Raw genomic sequence first — 27,173 nt, 5'->3', positions numbered from 1 at the left:
GGGAGACAACTAAATGCTAGTAGTACAGGTAATTCTCGTTTATTTATGGTAATTGGGACTAGAACTCCCTTGCTAAACAATGTGATTATAAAGCATAGCATCACATGACCACACTGACTTATGACAGCAGTTACAGCAATCCCAGTTGCCATTGTTAAGTGAATCCCATGAAGTTGCCGCATTCTGCAATCAACACTGACTTTCCTTGTGGGAAGCTGGCAGTGAAAATCACAGTCAGTCAATTGCAAAAGATAGCTTTTCTTGGAACAGTTTACATTCATCAATGATCTATTTAATACCATCAAACAAGAACATCTGACTCAATAGATGCATACAAATGCCAAATTCAGTCCAAACATCAGGATAACTGTGATGAAGTAAGGCTATCCTAAAGGTGCTTTTCCAGGTGACAACTGGACTTCCTTGTTTCGTCTTTTGAAGACATTTCGCTTCTCATCCAAGAAGCCTTCTTCAGCTCTGACTGGATGGTAGGTAATGGAAGGATTTATATCCGTTGCAGAGAGTTGGTCATTTGCATTTTTTTAGAGAGTCATTGAGGCCACTTGGGGGTTTATCTGTGTCCTCAGGGTCACCTGAGTAGTGCAAATGGGTGTGAAGCCTTCTTGGCTGCAGGATGTTTTTCTGCCCTGTGTCCCTTCTCTGTTGAAGACAGGTGCAGGCTCTGTTGGGGATGAGTCTGTGTTGTCTGCATCTCAAACTGAAGTGCAAATGATTCCTGTAGTCTGCAGTTTTTCTGGAAATCCGTTCATACTTCCACACCATTCGAAAGATGTTCATCCCAAAATGCATAGGTGAAAGTCTATGTAGATTCTCAGTCATCCAGGTCATGGTTGTCCTAAAGGTGCTTTTTTCAGGAGGCAGCTGGACTTGTTTTTTCTTTTGAAGACATTCCGAAGACATTTGAAGAGTGGAAATACTTCATGTAGTAGGCCTTTCTTTCTATATCTCTTGTATTCTTTTTTCTATTGGTCGCCTTCCAGTATCTAAAAGTATCATAATTCACCCTGAGAATAAAACACAAAATTTCATTACTGATTGTTTCTTGACAACTTTTTTTAAATGATTCCAGCCTTTCTTCTCCAACCCTCCCTTTCTAATTGTCAACAGCTGAATTGTACAGATTTTCTTTTATAGCAAAGTTAATATAGGCCCTTTGATGTAGCATAGCTCTGTTAGATTGTGAGTTCTCGATGGTTTCCAACTTTGTAGACTTTTTAAAAAAGAAAATAGTCTAAGTTCAAGCAGTCGTTAAGCATATGCTCCAGTGATTACCAAAATGACAACCCTGTCATACAAGAAAATGAGTAACAATAGTTGCTATGGATTTCCGAGCTCACCTAATCGCATTTCTTCAGAGCCTATATAATTATTGTCATTAGGCTGAGCTTCAATAGCATGACAGATTTATTTAAAAGCTAAAAATAATGTCCAACAACAGATCATTCTCCTTCATTCTCCTTTTATTTCCTGCCCACCTACCCCCCTTTTCAAAATATCTATACAGAGGGACAGAGGGAGCCTCACTGTAAAATTGTTCAGAAATCAGTGTGGTGTTTTGGAAACAAGCTGGATGACCTACTTTTGAATTTCAGCAAAGATAAGAGAGCTTGCTAACGGGGGGATGTAAGGCACCACTTTCTTTTGCAATTGTTTTATTGTTATTTCTTCCGGAAAACGGTGAACAGGGGGGCAAGAATTTTGTTTATTCCTGTGCAATTAAATCAGCATGCAATCAACAATTTTGTTGGTAAAGTACATTTAATATGTGAATCCTATATTATTTATTCATGAACTAGAACTAACCCAGAGTATTCCAGCATAAAATGTTCCCTTATATATTAAAATATGGAGTCTACTGCCAAATAAAGATTTAAAAAAAAAAAAAAAAACTACATGTTGCATTGTTTTGTTTTGTTTTTAATACTCCAGAATTTATTTTTCAGAGATGTGGAAATTCCGAATAATTCTTCTACATAACAGTGGCAAACCACTGTGCATAATCATATGCATATTTTTTGGAAGAAATATTTATCAGTAAAAATGGACAGGATCAGCACAATTCCAGGAAACTTCAGCCAGAGAGAAAGGAGAGTGGGAGCTGATTCATATATAATCCAACCAAAGACATCAGATCCTACCATTGTCAGGAGACCAGATCTGAGGGGCAGATGGAGTGAATCAACCTGATAATGTGGTGATATATCTAGCAAGTCTGCAGTGCAGCCTGAAGCCATTTAGCAAATGAGAACTCATTTACTCCTCTACTACTTTTTGTATTCCTTTTCTATTTGAGAAGGAAATTAAGAATGCAGCCAAGAGTTACGATGCCCTCTCCATCTGCTACATGCTGCAAAGCCATGTTTATGTATATGTGTTTGTTTGCTTTTTATAATTTTTTAATTGAAGTTTATCTTAATGTAAAATACAAACAGAAATAAATAGGAGAATGAAGAAGAGAAAAGAAGCGGGAAAGAAGGGTGAGGTACAGGGGAAAGAAAAGAAGCACTTTTTTTCACCACTTTTTTTCAGCACAATAGATACAGAATAGAGCTACAACTTCAACGTTTTACTTTTACATAGTAGATACTAGCAGTAGCAGTAGCACTTAGACTTATATACCACTTCATAGTGGCCTAACTCCTTTTTAATTGTTTAATTTTAATTTGTTTTTAAAAACGGGTATTTTAATTAGTATGGGCCAAATTTATTTAATACGTTTTAAATTGTTTTTTAAATTTTGTATTGTATATGTTCTATCGTGGCTGTTCACCGCCCTGAGTCCTTCGGGAGTAGGGTGGTATATAAATCTAAATAAACTGAAACTGAAACTGAATAGTGCTTTTTGCAGCCCTTTCTAAGTGGTTTACAGAGTCAGCCTATTGCCCCCTACAATCTGGGTCCTCATTTTACCGACCTTGGAAGGATGGAAGGCTGAGTCAACCCTGAGCCTGGTGAGATTCGAACTGCCAAATTGCAGGCAGCTAGCAGTCAACAGAGGTAGCCTGCAGTACTTCATTCTAACCACTGCATCACCACAACCTTTAGCTGTTTCTATAGCAGCAAACTAATAATTGAAAACCAAAGTCAAAATTTCATATATATTTTTTCTATTTCAAACAGAAAGTCTAGAAGGAGTCTCCAAGTAGAAACAAAACTGGATAAGTTCTTTTCCTTAAAAAAGTTTTGCTATTTCTGTCAGCTCCATCATTTTTTCCATCTATCCTTCCACTGTGGGAATTGACATATCTTTCTATTTTTTCACATATAGAATTCTCGCTACTGTCAAGATGTTTAATAACAGGTAATGCATACATGTCTGTCTATTGGACAGTCTTAACATACGAATGAAGGCGAATATACATGGCCCAGGATAATGTTGCAGGATCCAATCTGAGTCAGTCACCAGAACCAGAGGTTTTATCTTCCGAGCTTTCGGACTTGTGCTGGAGGCCCTCTTCTGGGAACTTCTCTCTTAACATGACATACTGTCATACTTATAACATAAATGAAATAAGCTTCCTCCGTTAATTAGTTGGCAGCATGGCAGGGCTCTTTCCAGTGCACCAAGCCTTGGCTTCCTCCTGTTGCACTGTTGAGATCTTGTGCAAAGGAAAGAAGGTGGAACTTGAAGTAATTGAAAGCACCCAGTGGCACTTTTGACTGAATGGTGAGAAGCACATTTTGCATCCCAGATAAATTTGAAGCTACGTTGGATATTATGTGTTATCACTGACAAATAACAAATCAGAAAAAGAGGAGACTATTGCCTCTGTGCCATCAAACAGAAATATGTATAGAAGTCATAGAAGGAGGGTGCTGTGAGGCAATTATCCTGAAGAGGGATGACAGAAACGCCTGGATGGATGTGATGATGATGTGAGATCTCAAGGATGTTGTATAGATGATGATGTAGCAGCTAAATAAAGAGAAAAGTTGTCATTTGGAGGGCCTGGAAAAAGACATGCAATAATGAAAGGGAAGTAATGGGGAAAGTTGAGGATTTTAGCATAGACTAAGCCATGGTGACCTGAGGACTATTGATTTGGTTTATTTTCATTCAGAGATAAACTGTTGGGAGATGGGAAATGTAAAAAGACTCAAAAGCTGCTTCTTGAAATTCTAGTTCTTTACTTACTGTATGTTCTTTCTTTTAATATGAACATAATTCTCAGTACATCTCTTTCTTCTTGCTAGTCTGCCTGCTTTTTTTTTTAAGCTCCATGGATTCATATTGTCAATGCCAGCCTTCCTGGATTGCTAGGCATCAACTTTATAACATATAGTAACATTGCTTCAAATACCTATGTCCTTGATATTTATTCAGGCAGAGTATCAAAAGAGGTTATAAAGCAAAAAATAAATTTAAAAAATCCACTTAATATAATTGTTCAGTGCTGTCTTTGTTATGGCTTCTTACTCCCTTCATTTGAAAGACATCTTGCTTGTTTTTAATGCAAAATACATTCCTCTTCTCAGTTACGTACAGTTACCACTTTAAACCGTAGTGTTATTTAGAGTAAGTATAAGTAGAAACCTCAGTTGCTTCTATTTTTTTCCCCCAAAAATGGAGAATCTTCTTATATTCTGTGGATTTAAATGGAACATCATAAAACTGAAGAGAATTTATAGTGTCATTAAGTAGATTTAATGGCAGGAACACAATTAATGTCTATTTGTGTAAAACTTAAAGACTACTTGAGACTCCATGAAAACTATGTTGATACCTGCCCTCTTTAACAGCTGACCTTGAACAAGGTTCGGTTTGGAAATTTATGGCCATGCCATCTAAGAAGATGTTTATAAGATTCACTGTCTCTTAGTGCTAAACAATTGTTTCTGACTTCAAAGACAATAGAAGTTTCTGACAGGACAATCCAACAGAAGTATTGTTGATTATCCAGGTGTCCTTTCTAATTATCTGGAATAGAAATTAATACTTTTAAAAGCTCCTAGTTGCTGAAAGGCTGTTACAATTTATACTGTTGGAAGAAATGTCCATCTGGGTTCAGTTCCATGTGGGGAAAAAGACACTGGATTCATGGAGGTTGCTTGGAAAGAAGGTTTATTGATGAACAGGATTACATGGTTTGAGATCCTGGGCAAAAAGGGAAGAGATGCTGAGAGTCCCTGGGTTTTATACCCTCTCTGGCTTTGAGCTTCCTGGGGTACAGGAAGAGTATCCTGATTGGTTGCTCTCAAAGGTCATAGCTAGCTTTTTAGGTTGTCTCTGTGTTAAATTTGGTTGAATCTTGCTGGGTAATGCAATGAAGGGCAATTAAATAGCTCTGCCTGAAGGAAGTATATCTTTGTTATGTAGAATAGACTGGCCCAGGCCTTAATGGCACTTTAACAAAGATGGGGGGGGGGACGGACGGGAGGGGGGCTGAGTTTCTGCCTCCCTTTTAGGGGAAATATTCTGCCCTTTTAATATTTTCTAAATTATTTCATTTTCTAGGAGAGGGGTGGGTTTTAACTTCCTACAATACCAATGCATTTTTTGCACATTATGATGAACGAGTTTATCATATTGTTGTTTTCCATGTCAGTCTTTTAGGTGACTCAGCTGTAATGTTGACATATTGGGGTGAAGAGCAAATATATTATCTTACAGTTGAGTGATACCTTACTTCTTGAAAAGTGTGTTTTGTTTTTAATAGCAGGTAATTTTATTATTTTTTAGTAGATTAAAATGTTATTATTATTAAGTACATTAAAATTTAGTAAAACTTTTAGTATTTTAGTATATTATATAGTTAATAAAAAGTTCTCCTACTTTTTAGCACATCAACGATTCATTAAGATGAATCTTTATTTTAATATTCTAAAGATAGAACTTTAAGTTTTTAACAACCACTTTGATGAATTCTTGAACTACATCCTACAAATTATTATAGCTTGATGTAGCGTAATAACAAACTTTCAACATTCTAATAATTTATTCTGTATTAATTTAGTACCCGTTATCAGATCCACATTCATGAAAAGCAGTGTACTTTTTAAAAATTTAAGTTTAAGAAAGAAAGTGTTCCCTGGTACAATATATGAAACAGCAACTCACTGACATCATAAAAATTGCCAGCAGATAAATCTATTAAAATTTATAATGTTCATACAATGTTTTCTTATGAAAACAATATTTTTTATCTTTAAACAGATAATACAAACAAGCATGTACAGTGTTAATACTACTGCATTTAGCTGAATAGTTTTTCTTCAGATAATTTATCTTTTAAAATGAAAGGTCATCTTAAGTTTATACATTTTAACAATAATATGATCATAATTTATAAGAATAATGGAGCAGGTGTGCTTGTCTAACCTTCCATTCTTGGCAGGAAAACATTCAAAATACAGTGTTGTCTTCTTTCTAGGATAAATACTGTACATTTTGATCATGTCAATTTTTATGAATGTTTCTAGCTTTTTGGAGAGAATGTATGTTTATTTATATACTTCTGTTGTTGCAGATAAACCTAATTAATTCAGATATTGCAAAGATAGAATCAGTTATCCATCATATAGTTCTCTACAGAACAAACAACTGTGTGTAATAAATTTTAACTACATTTTACGCATAATGCTAAATTCATAATGGTTATCATTTCTGTCCCCTGAATATGATACCCCTCTCCCAAGTTGCATTGTAGAAAACCACCATAAAGAACAAAATCCTGCAAATGTCCCCACTGATTGGAAAAAAAATTACTGTTCAGTATACTAAAAACGGTGTGCCTCGCACTAACATAATAATGAATCAGCTCTGCTAACCAAAGTCATAAAACTTAATCCAATTAATCCTCCAAGTGCTCTTTGCCCAATGTTATCATTCTGTAAGTATGTCTCTAAGAGGTAGACATTTACTGACAATAATTAATATTTGCAGCATTTATAGAAAATAAATGTTCAACTTGCATATAACCCTCCGGGCTTCCACATTTAGACACGTGTGAACTAAAACCTGGGCTCTCTAATTGGAGATTAAGAGGGAAGGTGAAGAATATCCAAGATGTAAAAATATAAAATGTTTAGGGAAAATATATTAACAATACAGTAATGTTCAAATGAAAATCTAATGGGCTGTAAGATTGGTATATATCATAGCCTGATGGGAGGGAGAGAATGAATTGTTGCAAAATTCAGGGTGCCGAGATAGAATGATAAAAACTGAGTGGGCAGATGGGAAGATAGTATAGCATAGCATAGCATAGCATAGCATAGCATAGCATAGCATAGCATAGCATAGCATAGCATAGCATAGCATAGCATAGCATAGCACAGCACAGCACAGTACAGTACAGTACAGCCTTTATTGTCATTGTATATCATGTATACAGTGAAACTGATTTAGCCTCTCTGGTGCAATCCACAACAGAAAATACAAAACAACATAAATAGTATAGAGGATAATCCCTATACAAGTAATTGGGGAAAAAAGACTAGTCATATGTTTCCGTATGTGCGTGGAGTGATTGTGATTGTGTTTAAGAGTCTGACAGCCCACGGATAGAAGCTGAAAATTTGCCAGTAGACTTGCTAGGAAGATAAGGAACCATGTGTACATTTATATGTCTACAAATGTACAAGAGCCCTGGTACCGCAGCAGACTAAAGCACTGTTATTAACATCAGCTGCCTGCAATTACTGCAAGTTCAAATCTCACCAGGCTCAAGGTTGACTCAGCCTTCCATCCTTTCTAAGGTAGGTAAAATGAGGACCCAGATTGTGGGGGCAATAAGCTGACTTTGTATAAAATATACAAAAGTATGAAGGCTATTGCTTAACGCATTGTAAGCCGCCCTGAGTCCCCGGAGAAGGGCGGCATATAAATCAAATCCAAAAAAAAAAAAAAAATAGCAAATGGAGTTAATAGATATTTTGTTTGGAAAGTGTAAGAAGGGGACATGATGACGGGGAACCCAAGTCTAAAATAAATATCCTCTTTTCCACAGGTCCCATTCAGTGCTCAGTTCTTCTCCGTAATTTCCTGACAGCTAAAGAAAATCTATTCCTTCTACATTCAGAAGGAAGCTTGGAACTAAAAATCTAGAAACAAGGAAGAATTGCCAGAGGTATAATGGGTGGAGCATCTGTGAATAGGCTTAGTTCCTACATCATTCAAGCTGTGGTGTGCCTGTGTAAGGGGTGTGGAAATTCTGGCATTTGTTATCAGATTGAGCTCTGAGATATATGGATGGATGAAAGGGCATTAAAAAGGGGAGGGAAGGAAGGAAGGAAGGAAGGAAGGAAGGAAGGAAGGAAGGAATTACTTGTGAGTTTCAACTCGGTTTTTAACAAAATATAGTGGTGACATACATTAAATTCAAACCAAAAACAATGTGAATATGCACTACTTCCAAATAATCAACTCTTGTAATAGAGTGATTAAAAAAGGCTACATGAATGTTTAAGTATAAATTATATTACCCTTCTATTGAAGATTTATTGTATACATGATTATTCTATTGAAAGTCGTTCAGATTAATATTTGTACGTTGCAGAACTGTGCATTAAATAAATAACTTGAGAGAGTTGCTGTGAAGTTTATTAATTACTTATTTAAAGGCTCTGCAACAGTGCATAACAATAAATAATTCAAGAAGACCTCTAATCTTGTTTTCTTTCTTCTTAATTGGCTTTATAGCATTGTTTTGGTATTTAGCCCTTAATTTTTTTAAAAAAAATACTTAACATGTAAAAAAAAAAAAGGCAAGCTTTATCTTACTACACTTGGCAAATAACTATTTGCATGTAGGAACTTGAGAATTCAAGAATTCCAGTCTGAGTTCATGGCTGTGACTGGTGGGAAATTATATGAAATGTTATAGATTTATCACTTTGCCCAATGTAAGAAAACTATGTACATATGTTAAAGATTTTTTAAAAAATTGATTCTATAATCCATTTTTAATCTATAAAATCCATAATCTATAAAATAAAATCCCCAGTTTGGGAAAGTAAAACATAATGAATAATTAAACAAAGTTCTTCCTCTGTATGCATGAAAAAAAGCAAGAGAGGTCAAGGGTGATACTTAAATGTGCCAGTATAAGAACAGATTTTACCCTTCAGATATAAATAACTTTAGGCCACAGGAGTAAGACCTACACAGTAGCCTTTCTGTGTTTGCTATTAATGGCTTTGACAATGGTACATCAAAAAAGAGAATACAGTGACATAGCAGATGTCTAGAATTAAAAACTACTGATACACATTTGCCATATGTTTTGAGACTCAACAAGTTTCACATTAACATAGAGATAACCTCTTTTTAGAGGCACTTATTTTAACACAGTACAATAATTGTTATGAATTTAAAAATACAGTACTATTTCCAAAAAGTCAGTATTCAGTGGGTATTCATTTAAAATGTCTAGAATTATAGAAGAAACCATCTAAGCCAGGAATGTCAAACTTGCGTTGTCACGGCGTCATCACATGATGTATCATGACCTTTTTCCCCTTCACTAAACCGGATGTGGGTATGACCAGCACGATGCATCCAGCCCGTGGGCCGTGAGTTTGACACCCCTGATCAAGACTAACCTTGTATAAATCAATGTAAGATTTCAAATTCAAGCATCTTCTTGTAAATAGCTATTCAATCAGAATAGAATAGAATAGAATAGAAGAGAAGAGAAGAGAAGAGAAGAGAAGAGAAGAGAAGAGAAGAGAAGAGAAGAGAAGAGAAGAGAAGAGTTGGAAGGGACCTTGGAGGTTTTCTAGCCCAACTCCCTATTCAGGCAGGAAACCCTATACCCGTGATGGCGAACCTATGGCACACGTGCCACATGTGGCACACGGAGCCATATCTGTGGGCACGCGAGCGTTGCCCTAGCTCAGCTCCAGCCTGTATGTGCATGCCGGCCAGCTGATTTTCGGGCCTTCCGGGCCCACCGAAAGTCGGGAAATGGGCTGTTTCCTGCCTCCGGAGGGCCTCCGGGGGGATGGGGAAGGCCGTTTTTGCCCTCCCCAGGCTCCTAGAAAACCTCTGGAGCCTGGAGAGGGTGAAAAATGGACCTACTGGGCCCACTGTGCCATCATGTACCAAAAGCGGGGGTTGTGCGCACATGCATGGGAGCGTTGAATTATAGGTGTGGGCACATGCGTGCGTGGACCCCCCCCCCGCACTCCCCCCGCTTTTGGCACACAATGGCAGAAAGGTTAGCCATCACTGCCCTATACCATTTCAGATAAATGGTTGTCCAATCTCTTTTTAAAAACTTCTAGTGTTGGAGCATTCACAACTTCTGGAGGCAAGTTGTTCCACTGATAATTGTTCTGACTATCAGGAAATTTCTTCTTAGTTGAAGACATCCTGAAGAGGGAAGCCCTCATCTCATAAGATAATTGGTTCCCTAATCAAACTGCTTTTAATTTAGGAAAATTCTCCAAATGTCCCAGTAGAAAGCCATATTGTAATCCATGAACCTTATTCAATAGGGGCTTGTCACCTTAACTTCTTACATGGTGTCTGACTGTACCACCGAGATCTCTTGCAGAATGGAGGAAGCATGCTTTGCCTGTTGTGATACCCACACTGTGAGCAGCTTCCTCCTGAGATTTGGAGGGTCCTAACTCTCCTGGCCTCCTAGAACACTGCCAAGACTTGGCATTTTCCAATTTTCCCATGGATGTTAGAGAAGTCTATTATATGTATGCTTGAGGTGGGAATTCATTATATAGTATCTTAACTTTCTTTTGTATTAAACTACAACTTTATGGTGTATTTGTGTGTTTATTTGTAAACTGGTTATTAGCTATTCAAAATTGTGTATTAAAGATGAACATATAAGTTTTCTAAACAAATAAAACTAGACTCTTAGTCTTCTTTCTTTTTTAAATTTCTTTGTATAGGACATATTGCATTTTTTTTAAGACTCTGATTATGATTTCCCTGTTTGAGTCATTCCAGTTTTTCTTCTTAGAATTGAAAGCTCAGAACTGGACATAATATTTGAGATGGAAACTAATCAGCAGAAATAGAAAAGTATTACTTCCAGTAATTTAGCAGGAATGCTTCTATTGATGTAGCCTAAAATTCTATTTGCCTTTTTTTTGGTAGATGTTATTGGTTTAATATAACCCATCAATGAATATTCTGGGTCATATTTAGTTATATCATCTACAATCCCAATACCCTTTATATATATATTATTGCCAAACCATCATCCTTATTTCATAATTCTCTTTACAATTACATAAGAAACTTGGCTAAAAATTTGTTGAACGAATGTGATTGCTTTTTCCTATGAATTTATTTCTATTAGCTTTTATTGCACTATTTTCAGCTGGTATCCCTAATCTAATTTAAATTATTTTAGAATCTTAACTACCATCTTAAATTCAATTTCTGTAGTATTAACTTTACAATTCAATCTGTACCATTTTCAAATACAATAATTATTATCTCTCTCATCCAAGTCATTATTAAAAATACGGAATGGCACTGACCCAAATTGAACCATGTGCAATCTCGTTTCATAATTTGCGTAGTATTGTTTTCAAGACAATTGAATCTATCAAATAATTGTGCCACCAAACTCATTCAACCTGTTTGCTAATCAGAATGTCATAAACTACTTTGTTAAATTTGAATATATTATGTCTGTGGCATTCCTGCAATTAAGAGGAGCCTGAGTGGCGCAGCAGACTAATGCTACTGTTAAAAGGTAGTATTTAGCTTCCAGCTGCCTGCAATTATTGCGAGTTCAATTCTCACCAGGCTCAAGGTTGACTCAGCTTTTCATCCTTTCTAAGGTAGGTAAAATGAGGACCCGGTTTGTGGGGGCAATAAGCTGACTTTGTATAAAATATACAAAAGTATGAAGGCTACTGCTTAACGCATTGTAAACCGCCCTGAGTCTCCAGAGAAAGGCGGCGTATAAATCAAAATAAATAAAATAAAATAAAATAAAATAATCAAGAAGGTAGCACGAAATCTGATTGGCAAGTTACCAATCAGGGGTGAAATCCAGCAGGTTCTGACAGGTTCTGGAGAACTGGTAACGGAAATTTTAAGCAATTCAGAGAACCGTTAGCGGAAATTTTGAGTAGTTCGGAGAACCGGCAAATACCACCTCTGGCTGGCCCCAGAGTGGGGTGGGAATGGAGATTTTGCAATATCCTTCCCCCATGAGTGGGATGGGAATGGAGATTTTGCAGTATCCTTCCTCTGCCATGCCTACCAAGCCACGCCCTGCAAGCCACACCACGCCCCACCCACAGAACTGATAGTAAAAAAATTTGGATTTCACCCCTGGGTTTAACCTACAGTTTTGTCTAACAACATTTATAATTCATCTAGTCAAAATTTCAGTGAGCAAAATGCAAGTTTAATCCTACGTAACTTCAAGCCAGTATGGAATCCTGGCAACTTGGAGAAGTCCTGCAGTTTTCAGGGTAAGATGGATTTTTTTGGAAATGGTTTACCATTTCCTCCTTCCTAATGCTGACAGAGGATGTCTGGCCCAAGGTCACCCAGGTGGTATTGTGCCTAAAATGGGACTAAAACTTAGTTTTCCAGTTTTTAGGCTGGTGTCTTAAAGCGCTACCCCAAACTGGCTTATATAAATTAATACACAGCACGAAATCAATGTGACAACACAGTCAAGACTAAGTTTAATGCTTCAGTTTCAGCATGTCTCTCCTAAATTCAAACTGGATCTGGAATGCTTAATTGTAATTAAATGTAACATTTATCAATGTACCTCCTTATAAACAAATACAATAAACTTCATTGCACATTAACAGAAATATAACACTTCAAAAGTACCTTTATTTTAAGTTATCTACTTTTTCTGATTTTTTTTTTTCTGAGGAAGCTTGAGAATTTCAAATTTGGAAAAAACGTACCACATATAGTGATTTGAGTGTGTTTAAGGAAAAATGCTTTGTTTCTAATCAATGTATGTGAAATAGATAAATGATCAAACATTGTACTTTGGGAGTCTGCATCCTTTTTATCCTAATTTACATTGCATTTAAGTATCGGTGCCATTGACTGTAGGGCTGCTGCTTGTGAGATAAGCTCATTAATTTAATTATCCTACTAGCATGCTTGTTTTAGTTGGTTAGGCAATCTGTTATGAAACATTTGGATGTATTTATAACCTAAAGGAGAAAACAGTCAAATAGTATTGATCTATTTGCCCTTGCTGGTCAAGTCCCTTTTCTAAGAAACCAAATCCTGCAACAGGGCTGGCAGTTGTAGACAAAGGGCCATCCCATGATAACATATAGCAGAACTACATAGTCACTGAGCTCTTTATTATACACAAATATCTTTGACCTTCAATTGATTTTGGAACTTGTAAAATAATGAATAGGGTTTTATAACCAAGACTACTGCCTATTCTCGAAGGACAGGTGTCACACCTCCATACACTGTGGTCTGGAATCGTTTTAGTCTGAAAGCATTTAATTATGTACTTTTGAATATTACTTGTAGTTCCTAAAGTGATATGTTGTCAAGTAAGTACAATTAATAACTATTCTTTTTTTTTTTAAAGACCTGATGGATTTTTAAATAAAGAATATTTTAAAACAACTTTTTCTTTCTTCAAGTAAAATAGGTGGCTTTTATTCATGTTAATTAATGCTTAGTTTAGATATGCATTCATAATATGCACTAACTATTAGGTAGGAGGGCAACAGAGATTCAGAACAAATTACAGTATTAAAAACTTTTCTTTCAACATTGCACGCAGGTGAACATATTTTGTGCATGTGAAGTATTTTCACTTCTTCAATGAGATGGAGAACTTTTTCTGCAGTTTGAACTTTAATTTAGCATTAGATTTTACTACATGATTAAGAGAAAGAAAATTGCTTGACTTCACTAGCAATGTTACTGATGAAAAATAAGGTAAATAATATAGAGAAAACAATTTTGGTTCACACATATACTCCATGTAATGATTAACAGAAAAGCCTATAAAATAATCTCTTTCATATTTACAATATAAAGAATGGATTATGCACAAATCACATTAGGATAAAATGTTGGGATGTGCCATGATAGCCCAAGCTATGATTCAGAGAGGAACTTCAATATCCAAAGACCTCTAATCCAAGACAAAGGTAGAATCAAGAGCAGAATAGTGAGCCTTTTATGTAAAGACATTTTAAACAAAATGCTTGGAAATAGAACCATCCATTTCCCTAAAGTTATTTCAGTGCCATCAGACTGTTTCCAATATAGGTAGTCTTTGGGCTACAATGGTGATTGGGACCAGAATTTCCATCACTAAGCAATACAGTCAGACAACAAGAGACTGCATTGCTTAGTGATGGCAATCCCAGCAGTTTCCATTGCTGTCATTAAGCAAGAGGCATGCAAGTTGTTAATGAAGAAGTGCAACACGGGAAAAGATGGGAATCCAGAGATGCTTGCTTATGCCACTGAACCCGCATCCCAGGCAAAAAGCTGGTGGATGTGAGCTACAGGCAGAACAGTATTATGGAGGATGGGTGGGTGCCATAAGCAGGTGCTACAAAGCATGGGCAGGAGCTATGGAGTACAAGTTCACCATGCTGCCCAGGTGCTCTTCAGGGGAAAAAGTGAGTAGTGGGAACAGGAGCAACTTGTGGGAGAGACTTGGAAATTCTGACCCGTTTCCCCATTGGGTTTGTTTTTGGGAAGCCAGCCTAGAAGGTTGCAAATGGTGATCATGTGACTGTGGGACACTGCAGCCATTATAATTGAAAGCTGGTTGCCAAGAGCCAAATTCTAATCATGTCCATGGGAACGCTGCAATGGCTGCAACTCTTAAGAATTATTCATAAATCCCCCTTCTTGTTCAGTGTCATCATAATTTTGAATGGTTGCTTGAATGAATGATTGCTAAGTGAGGGCTATCTGTATTTGCTGTTTTAACACTGCCATTTTTAATATATACATATTTTATTGGTAAAAAAATAACCGGAGGATATGATAAAGTACAGGCAAAAATATAGTAACAGGGCCATCTTTGAAGGTCCCAGATGATCATTCCATTGATGTAAATATATTGTTGGATGGAGAAAGAGAAGAAAGGATTCTATATCACAGTCCTGGAAGAAGTATTATCTTTTGCAAAATTAAATATTTCTGGTTGCAGGGACTTGTCCAGGCAGTCACCAGGAGTTAAACATTGATTCAAAAGTGCACACACGTGCACACGCATACTCACACATCCCTTTAAAAAAAATAGTCTCTAAAAAATAGACTAAAAGTTATTACTATATAGTTGGGGATTTATGATTAATCACGGAAATGAAGTGAGGAAACACTGCTGAGTTAAAAAATGAGGGAAGGCTGAACACAGCAGCAAAGCGATTAAAATGAGCTGATGTATTAACAGAGCCCAGCTGCAAATCAATTCAGATAGAAAGAGAATATCAGCTTACAGGCCAGTTTAATAGGAGGTAATTAAAGCAATTATTGCTTCATTCTTAATGTTGCCCCAGTCAATTAAGGATCCTACCAAGATCACCACTGAAGAAATTAGAACATTAGTGTTTAGTTTGCACAAATATGCTAGTAACCAAAATCTGGTCAAGGCACAGCTCAAATTTAGAATTCTGTAATTATTCGTAAGTCCACCAAAGCCATTTTTTTTCTTTCTATTAAGAAAACGTACTGTATATCTTTTCATTATCAAGCATAGTTTTGTTATTTCTAGTAATTAATAAAATCCTGGACCAGCATGTAGCTGCTTCTGAATTTGAGGACTTAAGGAATCTGTGATTTTCAAAACTAAAGAAGTGGTAACTCTTGAAAGAAGTAATTCAGAATAATATTCAGAATATGGAGCATTATGTATTCTTCACCTAAAAGGTCATATTCCATACACTTAGCTATAGACCAGTGTTGGCGAATCTTTTCGGCACCGAGTGATCTTCCGGTTTCCGGTGCGTGCATGCGCACCATCTAGCTGGTCTTCGCACGCACCTGTGCACCAGAAACCAGAAGACCAGGTGGCCGGTGCACATACGCGCACCAGAAACTGGAAGAGCAGCTGTTCGGCGCATGCATGTGTACTGGCACGCCAGAACCCGGAACAGCCACAGGTAACAGCTTGGGTGCCCAGAGAGATGGCTCTGCGTGCCACTTCTGGCATATGTGCCATAGGTTCACCATCACGGCTATAGACAAATATAAACAGAGTTCATAACCAGAATAGTAAATGTAGTAATAGTAAATGTAGCTTTACATTTCTTCATTTATTAACATTTTTGTCCAATTAGCAATAGGAATAGCACTTAGACTTATATACTGCTTCATATACCATAATGCTTTAGAGCAGTCTGAGCTATTTCCAAATGTTAGTATATTGTACCCAACAATATGGCTCCTCATTTTATCAACCTCGGAAGGATGGAAAACTGAGTTAACCTTGAGCCGGTCAGGATCAAACTCCTGGCTATGGGCAGAGATAGCCTGTAATACTGCATTCTAATCACTGCACCACCATGGCTCCAATTAATTTACTTCTGCCACAAGGAAAATCAGATATGTATTATAAACTGTTCCTGAGTACCATCTATGGCTTGCTGCATTACATTAATTTTTTTCCTCTTAAAAGTAGACACTAGGTTTGTAGAAACAGGTATATGTATTGCTGTAAATTGTGCCAACATTTTATCTTCCAGGAACTCTAAGCTTTTTAATCTAAAAACTATATAGGCAGTTCTTATTTCATGCCCACAATTGCGACTGGGAATTCAGTTGTTAAGCAAAATGGTCGCTAAAAATCACAACTGTGCTTACGATATTACTTCAGTTTTCTTTTGCTTTACAGACTTGCAGAGATCATAATTTTGCTTTATTTATCATAAATAATAAAAAAGCTCTAGTATCATGTTAGTAAATACTACAGTAATGATCATTATTTCAGGATTGCTGTTATTCAACTTATATATAAAAGCCGTTCAAACTTGATTCTTCCTTTGAAATTTTACTAAATAATGACAACTTTAATTCCACAGAAATAATTACAATATTACATACTTAAAGAGCTATCTCCCATACGTAGCATTCACTGGAATAAAACACTGAAGCCAGTTGGGGTTTTCCCTTCACGCTATTCAGTCTTTTCTTATAGATTTATTTTACTATTTACTATTGTAAATAAGTTGTACTATTTCATAGAAGGACATGAATAAATTTTACACTAATTGTGCAGATTTAATGAGCATTAGTGAATGTTACTGCTGAGTCAGGGGAATTATAGCAAAAAAATGTGGTTTTTTATATGATCTTAATCATAGAACTATTAAAATTATAAAAGACTGAATGCCATCGAATGTACACATTTGCTACATAAGAGTATCACAAGAATCAGTGAACATATGCATCAATAAATACTTGTTTAAATATACATAAGAAGAACATGAACCTCTGTTCATTAACATCATCAAAGCAAGATGCATTGATTGCAATTTTATTATAATGTAAATCAGAACATCATTTCTTTAGAAAAAGAGAATCAAGAGCAGTTCCTAACATTAACAGTCAAAAGAGAGTATATTTTTTTATCCTCCCTTCCTTAATAATTTCCTGTGGTAAGACAAAAATTCAGGGGATAAAAAATAAGATCTATGCATGGAATGTAAGATGCATAAACATACATGTAAGATTTAATGCTTGACGCCTCCGTAATTGCATACCAATGTTTTGCCTGGATAAACAACCTGAACAAGTGTAGTTGCATCTAATATATACATTTGTAACATCAGAATATGTGTGTTCGTGTGTGTGTATGTGTATGTATATGCACACACACACATATATATATAAAATTTGTTTTCCAAAAATCTGTCTATTCTTTTTCTTCTTTTTTTCTAATTTACATAGTTCATTAAATAGCTGAAAACACCTTTCATTTACAAAATGAAATCTATTCTTATAGTTTGGGATGGGGAAAACTGATTTTAATTTACAATTATGCCACCTTTTTGAGAAAGCAACTGGATTAGGGTGAGAAACAAATATGAAAAATCAATATTTCTCTGTCATGTGAGTATTTTTTTTTTTTTTTGTTCATCCCCGGTAGTCATTCCAGAACTGTGATCTTCTCACACAGGACATATAGCCATCTGGATGCTGCACTTCTTAGTATAACCTTACCTTCCTCATCTAGTTCCTTCCATATGTGTTGGACTATGGAAATTCTTGCTGGAAGATTCTAGGAGTTGTGATTCTAGGAGCAATAATTCTCAGCATCTATGTCTTTGAGGAACTAGAATATGCTGTATTATATCTGGATTGGTTTGCCTGAATTTGTCCTGTAATAAGGCCAGTAGGACAGGGAAAGGAAAATGATGAAAGTAGGGGTGGGCTGCTGGGGGTTTGCAGGGGTTCGGGAGAACCTCTAGCTAAGATTCTGTGCAGTTGGAGAACCCCCAAATCCCACTCCTGACTGGCCCTGCCCACCCCGCCCTGTCCCTCCCAAGAGTCCCCACATGGCCCATTTTGGATGCAGGTAACTGCAGGGCACGCACGGAGGCTCGGGGAGGGTGAAAAATGGGCCTATTGGAAAGTTGAGAAAGCCAGAAATGGGCCCGTTTCCAGCCTCCAGAGGGCCTCCGGAGCCTGGGAAGGCCATTTTCGCCCTCAAGCCTCAAGTCCGGAGCCCAAGGAGGGCAAAAACACCAACACCACCCCACCGTAGTGCAGGAGGCCAACTAGGCCACGCCCACCATGGCCATGCCCACCCAGCAATTGGGCAGAGAACCCCTTGCTAAAAATTTTGAAGCCCACCCCAGGATGAAAGACATTTCATACTGAGAGGGAAAGTACTGCTGTCCGCTCTAGACCAAGAACAACAGAGAGCAATCCAGCCAAAGTTCACTTATTTATTTGTTCACACCAAATAGAGATTCTAGGGAATGGCTCTTCTAATTCTATTTCTCTGACTCTACCCAGTTCTGAGCTGTGCTACCTCTTGTCTCACCTCCTCCTTGGAATGCATTCCCTCCTTCCTGAGAAACTGCTGCTTCATTGTAGTTCATCATATTACCTCCCCCTCCGAGGGCACCATCCATCACATCACCATTAAGTACATTTCTTTTTGAATCAAAATGTTTTTTGCAAGTATTTATTATGTCGTTACTGCCTCTAGCATTTCACTGCCTGAAAATTGAATGCAGGCTGATGAAATCAGTAGAAGGAGAAAAAAATGTTCTAAACGGGCCATATGAGCCGTCCCTCCTGAGATGATCTAGACCAGGCAGTGTCAAACTGGTGGCCCATGGGCCAGATGCATCCTGTGCAGGCCACGCCCACCCGGTTCCAAAAAGCAAAAAACATCACAATATGTCGCGATACGTCATGTCATGCGATCGAGTTTGACACCTGTGATCTAGACCAATCAGGGATGATATCCAACCTTTTTGGGTTAGTGAGGATAGTTGGAATGTTCAGTACATATTGTTAGTGGTCTTACCAAATGACGGCTGTGTGAGATACACTTTTGAAAAACAGAGAAAGAAATGCTGCCTAGGAAAGGGTCAAAGAAGAGAAAGTGCAAGCTTACTTATAGTTTCAGGGTTCTATTCATGTAGCATTACAATAAAGCAGAAGTAGCTCATTCAGTCTGTTTCCTGTCTGGTATACATGAATAGACTAACCTTCTTCTCTTCTTGATATCTTGCAAGTTGGAAAGGACAAATCTCACAACATTTCCTTTACAGTAAGAGAAGTTAGGGTGAGAACCTTCTGAAACTCCTTCTTCACCTTTTATGTAGCTGCCGGCTGAACCCTCTCTTTTGTGATCGTTCCTCAAGCAGCATTTTTTTGTTCCATTACTCAGGGTCTTTCTCACACAATGAGGGATATTCATTCATTCATTCATTCATAAATCCATTTTATGAAGAACATTAGCTGTTACAAAATCCCTAATATACCTACTTTGGTTTTTCTTGTTTTATCCTTTTCAGAGCAACAGATTGATTGGCAGCTATCCATAATTTTTATTTATTTGATTTTCCAAGCAAGCTTATGGCCTCTTTTAAACACCAGAAACATTTGTGAAAATAAAATTGAAGCTGGAAATTGATTTTTTGCTTCGGCACCTGCTATTTCACATAGATTTTTTAAAAAATGTCTTAAAAGTAATATGGGAAGGGTAATCTGGTCCGTTTCTCCCCTGTATGTATACAAAACAACTTTCTCACATGCCTCAGAATACTGTAACTATATATGCCACTTTGAAGAGGGAAAACTTTTGATTCCTTTTTATGCACAGTGATCTGGAACCTGTTCAGTAAAATAAATATTTCCTTTTGGGACTACTGGCAATCATGTATACAAAAACTGTGCCTAACCTTTGAAACAATTAATGAACAAATATGCTAGCAACAAAATCATTTGTGAGTACATCTGTTTGCCTTAAAGAAAATAGCTTTCCCCTTAGAAGGATAGCAAGTAGCAAATATTTGAAGAATTTACTATATTTTATACAAAAGTTTGCCATTTGATTATATTTCATTATCTTTCTGAAAGGACTGGTAAAAACATAAGAGTTCAAGTCCTAACCCAGGACCAGGGGTGAAATCCAGCAGGTTCTGACAGGTTCTGGAGAACCGGTAGCAGAAATTTTGAGCAGTTCGGAGAACCAGTAGCGGAAATTTTGAGTACTTCGGAGAACTGGCAGATACCACCTCTGGCTGGCCCCAGGGTGGGATGGGAATGAAGATTTTGCAATCTCCTTCCCCCAGGAGTGGGGAGGGAATGGGGATTTTGCAGTATCCTTCCCCTGGAGTGGGGTGGCAATGGAGATTTTGCAATCTCCGGAAAAGACGCCTGGAGAGCGGTTGGAGGGCCAGTCTCGCTGAATCTGATCGAACACTGGTAAGGTCGCATATTAAGACCTACCTAGTGGCGATAAAGACGGCAAAGTCTAACTACTTTTCCGCCTCTATTGCGTCATCAGGGAATCGTCCGGCCGCCCTGTTTAGGGTGACCCGCGCCCTGCTCCATCTGGGAGTGCGGGAGGATCCCTTAGAAGGCAGGGCGGAGGATTTCGGACAATACCTGTATGACAAAATCGCTCAGATCCGGGGGGATTTGGACTCTGACTGGGTAGATCAGGGCAGGGTGACGAGGAACAGTCTTGAGAATGTTATCTGGGAGGAGTTTGATGCTGTGACTCCCGATGATGTGGACAGGATTTTGGGGAGACTTAGTGCGGCCACATGTTTACTGGACCCGTGTCCCTCCTGGTTGGTACTGGCTTCCCGGGAGGTTACACGAGGCTGGCTCCAGGGCGTTATTAATGCTTCCTTGAGTGAGGGTCACTTCCCCGCTGCCCTGAAAGAGGCGGTGGTGAGGCCTCTCCTCAAGAAGCCGTCCCTGGACCCAGCAATATTGGCTAACTATCGTCCTGTCTCCAACCTTCGCTTCATTGCGAAGGTTGTTGAGAGTGTGGTCGCGCAACAGTTTCCACAATTCCTGGAGGAAACATCCTATCTGGATCCGTTCCAGTCAGGTTTCAGGTCTGGGCACAGCACGGAAACGGCATTGGTCGCGCTGGTTGATGATCTCTGGAGGGCTCGGGACAGGGGTTATTCCTCTGTTCTGGTCCTATTAGATCTCTCAGCGGCTTTTGATACCATCGACCATGGTATCATGCTGCACCGGCTGGAAGAGTTGGGGGTGGGAGGCACCGTGTTACGGTGGTTCTCCTCCTTTCTCTCCGACCGGTCGCAGTTTGTGTTGGCAGGGGGGCAGAGGTCGACCTCGAGGCCTCTCATTTGTGGAGTGCCGCAGGGATCGGTCCTCTCGCCCCTTCTGTTCAACATTTATGTGAAGCCGCTGGGCGAGATCATCCGTGGCTTTGGGGTGAGATACCACCAGTACGCTGATGACACCCAGCTGTACATCTCCACCCCAGGCCACCCCAACGATGCCCTTGAAGTGATGTCCCAGTGCCTGGAGGCTGTGCGGATCTGGATGGGGAGGAACAGGCTCAGGCTCAACCCTTCCAAGACTGAGTGGCTGTGGCTCCCGGCATCCCGATATAGTCAGTTGACTCCATCACTGACTATTGGGGGCGAGTCTTTGGCCCCCACTGAAAGGGCTCGCAATCTGGGAGTCCTCCTGGATAGGCAGCTGTCTTTGGAGGAACATCTGACGGCTGTTACCAGGGGGACCTTTTATCAGGTTCGCCTGATTCGCCAGTTGCGGCCCTTTCTTGATCGGGATTCCCTGTGCACAGTCACTCATGCCCTCGTCACCTCTCGCCTTGACTACTGTAACGCTCTCTACATGGGGCTCCCCTTGAAGAGCACCCGGAGGCTCCAGCTGGTCCAGAATGCAGCAGCGCGGGTAGTGATGGGAGCAACATGGCGCTCCCATGTAACACCACTCCTGCGCGAGCTGCACTGGCTCCCGGTGGTCTTCCGGGTGCGCTTCAAGGTGTTGGTTATCACCTTTAAAGCGCTCCATGGCATAGGGCCTAGCTATCTCCGAGACCGCCTACTGCTACCGATGACCTCCCATCGACCCGTGCGCTCCCACAGAGAGGGCCTCCTCAGGGTGCCATCAGCCAAACAATGCAGGCTGGTGGCCCCCAGGGGGAGGGCTTTCTCTGTGGGGGCTCCCACCCTCTGGAATCAGTTGCCCCCGGAGATAAGAAGAATCCAGGACCTCAATGCCTTCCGTCGTTCCCTGAAAACCTATCTTTTCCAGCAAGCCGGGTTGGCTTAAGAAGAAATTTTAAAACTTTTAAATCCTTTTAATTAGTCTGTGATTTTTAATTTTTTGGGCCAAATTTTATATATATTTTTAAATGTTTTAATATTTGTATTCTATGTTTTTTATCTTGGCTGTACACCGCCCTGAGTCCTCAGGGAGAAGGGCGGTATATAAATTCGAAATTAAATTAAATTAAATTAAATTAAATCTCCTTCCCCCAGGAGTGGGGAGGGAATGGGGATTTTGCAGTATCCTTCCCCTGGAGTGGGATGGGAATGGAGATTTTGCAGTATCCTTCCTTTGCCACCCCCACCAAGCCATGCCCACCAAGCCATGCTGACAGAACCGGTAGTAAAAAAAAATGGATTTCACCACTGCCCAGGATCTAAGAACTGTTAAGGTAGCATCTGAGTATATAGGCAGTTCTGAGTAGGGTGATTTTTTTGCAGAGTCAGGATATTCAGGTCTAATAAGTTCAAAATTTCCTTGATGTAAAATTTCACAAGAAATGGCCTAATAATCTGTTGATTGTTGAAATGGTTGAGTATATATAGCAAAGAATTATTACAATACTAAACTTGGAGGCAAATAAATTTCTATATGGTAACTTGCACTTATAGTAAATAAACTGTGCATGTCAAGAGTTGATGGACTAGAATACTTACAGTTAGGTTTTATTTGCTTTTCATTTACAGATGTAATTATTTATATCCTTTGCCATTAAAGTGGAAGGGGTAGTTTGAAGCCCAACAGATGTTGCTGTAACAGGGGTAGAGATTAACAATAGTAAAAAACAGATAGTCCATAATAGAGCCTGTCCATTATAGTCATAGCATTAAGTGAATCATGTTAAATCAATGAGCCCCCATCTCTGCTCTTCTCAATGCATTCGTTAATTGAATGTTTGAGTCATTAAGTGTGCATGGAGTATCTCAAAGGTGGGGAAGACGATGGGGGCACCTAGTGCTGGAAAAAGACGCCCTGGCTCTGATCACCCAAGGCCTCCCCCCACCATCAATCAGCACCCAGATAAGCATAGATTGACTGCAAGTTTAACATCCGATCAACAATCAATACCCCAGTCAAGGAACTGCCAAACAAGCCAACAGTAAACAGCCCAGGGGTGAAATGCTCCCAGTTCGGACCGGATCGCCTGATCTAGTAGTGATGGAAGCGGATGGTTCAGAGAACCGGTAGCAAAAATCCCTGCCATCCTCCCCCCACCACCACCACATTGCCCAGCTGAGCCACGCAATCATCAGAGGTTTTTTTTTTTATTTTTAAAAGCATTTTTTCTACAACCTCTTCGGCCGAAGAGGTTATAGAAAAAATGCTTTTAAAAGTAAAAACAAAGCCTCTGCCGATCAGGCAAGTCAGCTAAGATCATCAGAGGCTTTAAAAAAAAGGAAAAAAAGCCTCTGCCGATCAGGAAAATCAGCTGGGATCGTCAGAGACTATAAAAGCATTTTTTAACAACCTCTTCAGCCGAAGAGGTTGTAGAAAAATGGTTTTAAAAGTACAAAAAAAAAAAGTTGGCCACGCCCACTCAGTCATATTACCCCCCCCCAAGCCACACCCACAGAACCGGTAGTAACAACATTTACATTTCACCACTGAAACAGCCCAACCAAAGAATCTCTAAGACACCCCCCCCCCGCCCAATACTGACCAGGCAAATCACTAGAATATAAATTGAGAACAACCCTCTACTCCTTACCAGCATTGATGATGTAACCTAGTTTACATAATGAAATGTCTGCAAGAAAACAACCAAGCTCAAAGAGCACCAAGGAGCCCTCATTTCAACCCTGAGTTACAAATATTCCCTTTTATTGGTAACAGCCACTATGTAGAATGCAGAGGCAAAACAGATTAGCCTCCAGTTCAGGGGTGAAATGTAAAATTTGTTACTGCCGGTTCTGTGGGCGTGGCTTGGTGGTGGTGGGGTAATGTGACTGGGTGTGCGTGGCCAACCTTTTTTTTTTTTTAACTTTTCAAAGCATTTTTTCTAATGCTTTGAAAAGCCTCTGCCAATCAGGCAACTCAGCTGGGATCATCAGAGAGGCTTTTTTAAAAATACCTCTCTGCAGATCAGGCAACTCAGCTGGGATCGTCGGAGACTTTTCAAAGCATTTTTTACCACCTCTTCGGCCAAGAGGTTGCAGAAAAAAATGCTTTGAAAAGCCTCTGACTATCCCAACTGAGCTGCACGATCATCAGAGGCTTTTTTTTTTTTACTTTTAAAAGCATTTTTTCGTCGGAAGAGGTTGTAGAAAAAATGCTTTTAAAAGTAAAAAAAAAAGTCTCTGATGATCCTGTGGCTCAGCTGGGCATGTGGGGGGGGCGCAGGGATTTTTGCTACCGGTTCTCCGAACTACCACCGGATCAAGTGACCCGTTCCGAACCGGGAGCATTTCACCCCTGCTCCAGTTCCTCTAATCTTAATGATCTTTTAGGATAAATGTTGAACAGCCAGGGCAATTTATAATTTAAAGTAGGATTAAAAGATAAGCAAATAAATAATGGTCCTGTCCCAAAGAACATTACAATAAAAGAACAAAATAAAAAAGAGTAAAAGAACAGTTACAATAATGAAAAATGAAATAATGAAAAATGTGATTGGTAAATTAAAATCCAAACAATAAAACCACTGGCCTCTAAAAAACAGACTAAATATAAGTGATTTTTAAACTGTATTTTATAAAGGCAGAATGGTAGTCAAATGCAACCGCTTAATGAGTGCCTTCCAAACTCTGGGAATGATGCAGGAAAAGCCTAATACATGAGTCTCAAAAAGCAGTGCAGCTTCGGAGTTTATCCTACAGATTTCAATGTCTGCTGAAATTTATTCCCTTAAGTAGTCAGGCTCTAAGTGCTTAAAAAGGCAATTCCCATTTGGTTCTCCTAATGCCTAAGGGAAACGTAGTCCAAGCTTTCTGGAAAGGACCAGGTTGCCCATCACTATCCAGGAGTTTTCACTTCCCTTTTTTATTTTAACTAAATATTTGGTATTTGTTTTCCAATTGATAGGATCCCAGGAGTCCTAAGCTTCTCAATATCCTATAAGTGACAGGGGAAATTTATGATTCTTCTCATGAAAGCAGATGGCGGAGTCAAACTCACCATGTGGGAGACATTTTTGTTTCCCCATGTGATTTCCGCCAATTAAATTATCTCTGGAAGCCACAACCTACATTTCCCATTGCAACAAAAGTTATCTGAACCTGCAGTATTCAACTTCACTATTTGTTTGTTTGTTTGTTTGTATGTATGTTTAATTTATATGCCTCCCCATCTCATCTGTAGGGAATTGTAGGTGGCCTAGAATCAATATAAACAAAATAAAACATTAACATATTAAAACAATAAATGTTAACCCTAAAATTATTTTTAAAATATAAATCTTACTAAGTAGAGGATACAACAATGGTTCTCTTGAACTATCTATAACACGGGTGTCAAACTCGCGGCATCATGTTGCTGTCACGTGCTGTTTCATGACATTTTCCCCATTCGCGGAGTTGAGGTGGGCGTGGCCTACGTGTGACGCATCTGGCCTGCAAGCTGCCAGTTTGACACCACTGATTTATTATATATAGCTATAGTTCCCTGTGAAGACTTTTAATCAATAGAACTTTTTCTCTTTCATGCCACAACAGACACAAAGAATTCAAAATAATTTTAGAGGTAAAGTTTTGGATGCAGTATGTGGAAAAGGTTCTTACTTTATTCCCAAATGTCAAACTTTAAAGGTAGCCCAATAAGTTGCTTTCTCACAGTTTAGGCAGTACCTTGTTTGTGACGTCATATGAGATCACAACTGTATTAATACATTTTGCAAATATGAGAGGCTTCATATAAAAAAGAAATTAAACTATTGATATTTCCAATTTCTCCCCCAAAATTTTATCAGAAAGGTTTTTTTGTATTCTATATTCGCAGATATAATTTATCTGCGTTTAAAATAGGCATTGGTAACCAGAGTTTTACAAACATCTATCAATATGTCTGCCACCTGATTTGGATGCCAAAAATAAATATTGAAAGCAAAAATGTAATATAAACCCACAAAGCAGAATGTCAGTCTCATCACCTTTATTTCTAGGAAAGCTTCGATGCCCTACAGAGGAGAATACTGGGTGGGTGATGATATCACCATCTACCTAGAAGTTGAGATTCCTGTTGCCCTCCATTTTCACCACCAAGACGACAAAAGACCAATGGTATAGGAGAAGACATTCTGAGCAAATAAGGATAGACTTAGATGTCTGCTGTTATTAAACTTAATTTTAAATGTCTAGGAGACAATCTGTGACTTGCTGGGTCAACCTTTCAGGCCTGTTTCCTTACCAGGACCTTCAGCACCTTCATCAAGGACGAAGCTCCCAATGTGATGCCTTCACTTGAAAAGCTAGGCATACACCCAGAGATAGCCCCTATTGAGTGATACTGTATAGCACAGTCAAATGACAGC

At 38.7% G+C, this 27,173-nt stretch overlaps 1 protein-coding gene and 1 long non-coding RNA gene across 6 annotated transcripts in view; one reads left to right on the top strand and one right to left on the bottom strand.

Moving 5' to 3' along the window:
* HS3ST5 (heparan sulfate-glucosamine 3-sulfotransferase 5) overlaps positions 1 to 27,173 on the top strand; it is a 188,460-nt gene that overhangs the window by 105,222 nt on the left and 56,065 nt on the right. The gene's annotated exons all lie outside the window — the stretch shown is intronic.
* On the bottom strand, positions 271 to 27,118 carry LOC117660876 (uncharacterized). The gene is made up of 3 exons (XR_004589821.3): positions 27,050 to 27,118; positions 23,365 to 23,458; positions 271 to 1,025 (listed from the first exon to the last, which is right to left on the bottom strand). It is a non-coding gene; the product is annotated as an uncharacterized LOC117660876 (long non-coding RNA).

This window comes from Pantherophis guttatus, chromosome 1 (genome assembly GCF_059756535.1).
Source record: "Pantherophis guttatus breed Tessera chromosome 1, ASM5975653v1, whole genome shotgun sequence".
Taxonomy (NCBI): domain Eukaryota; kingdom Metazoa; phylum Chordata; class Lepidosauria; order Squamata; family Colubridae; genus Pantherophis; species Pantherophis guttatus.
The sequence above is the reverse complement of the archived record's forward strand: the minus strand, read 5'-3'. Positions and strand labels throughout refer to the sequence as shown.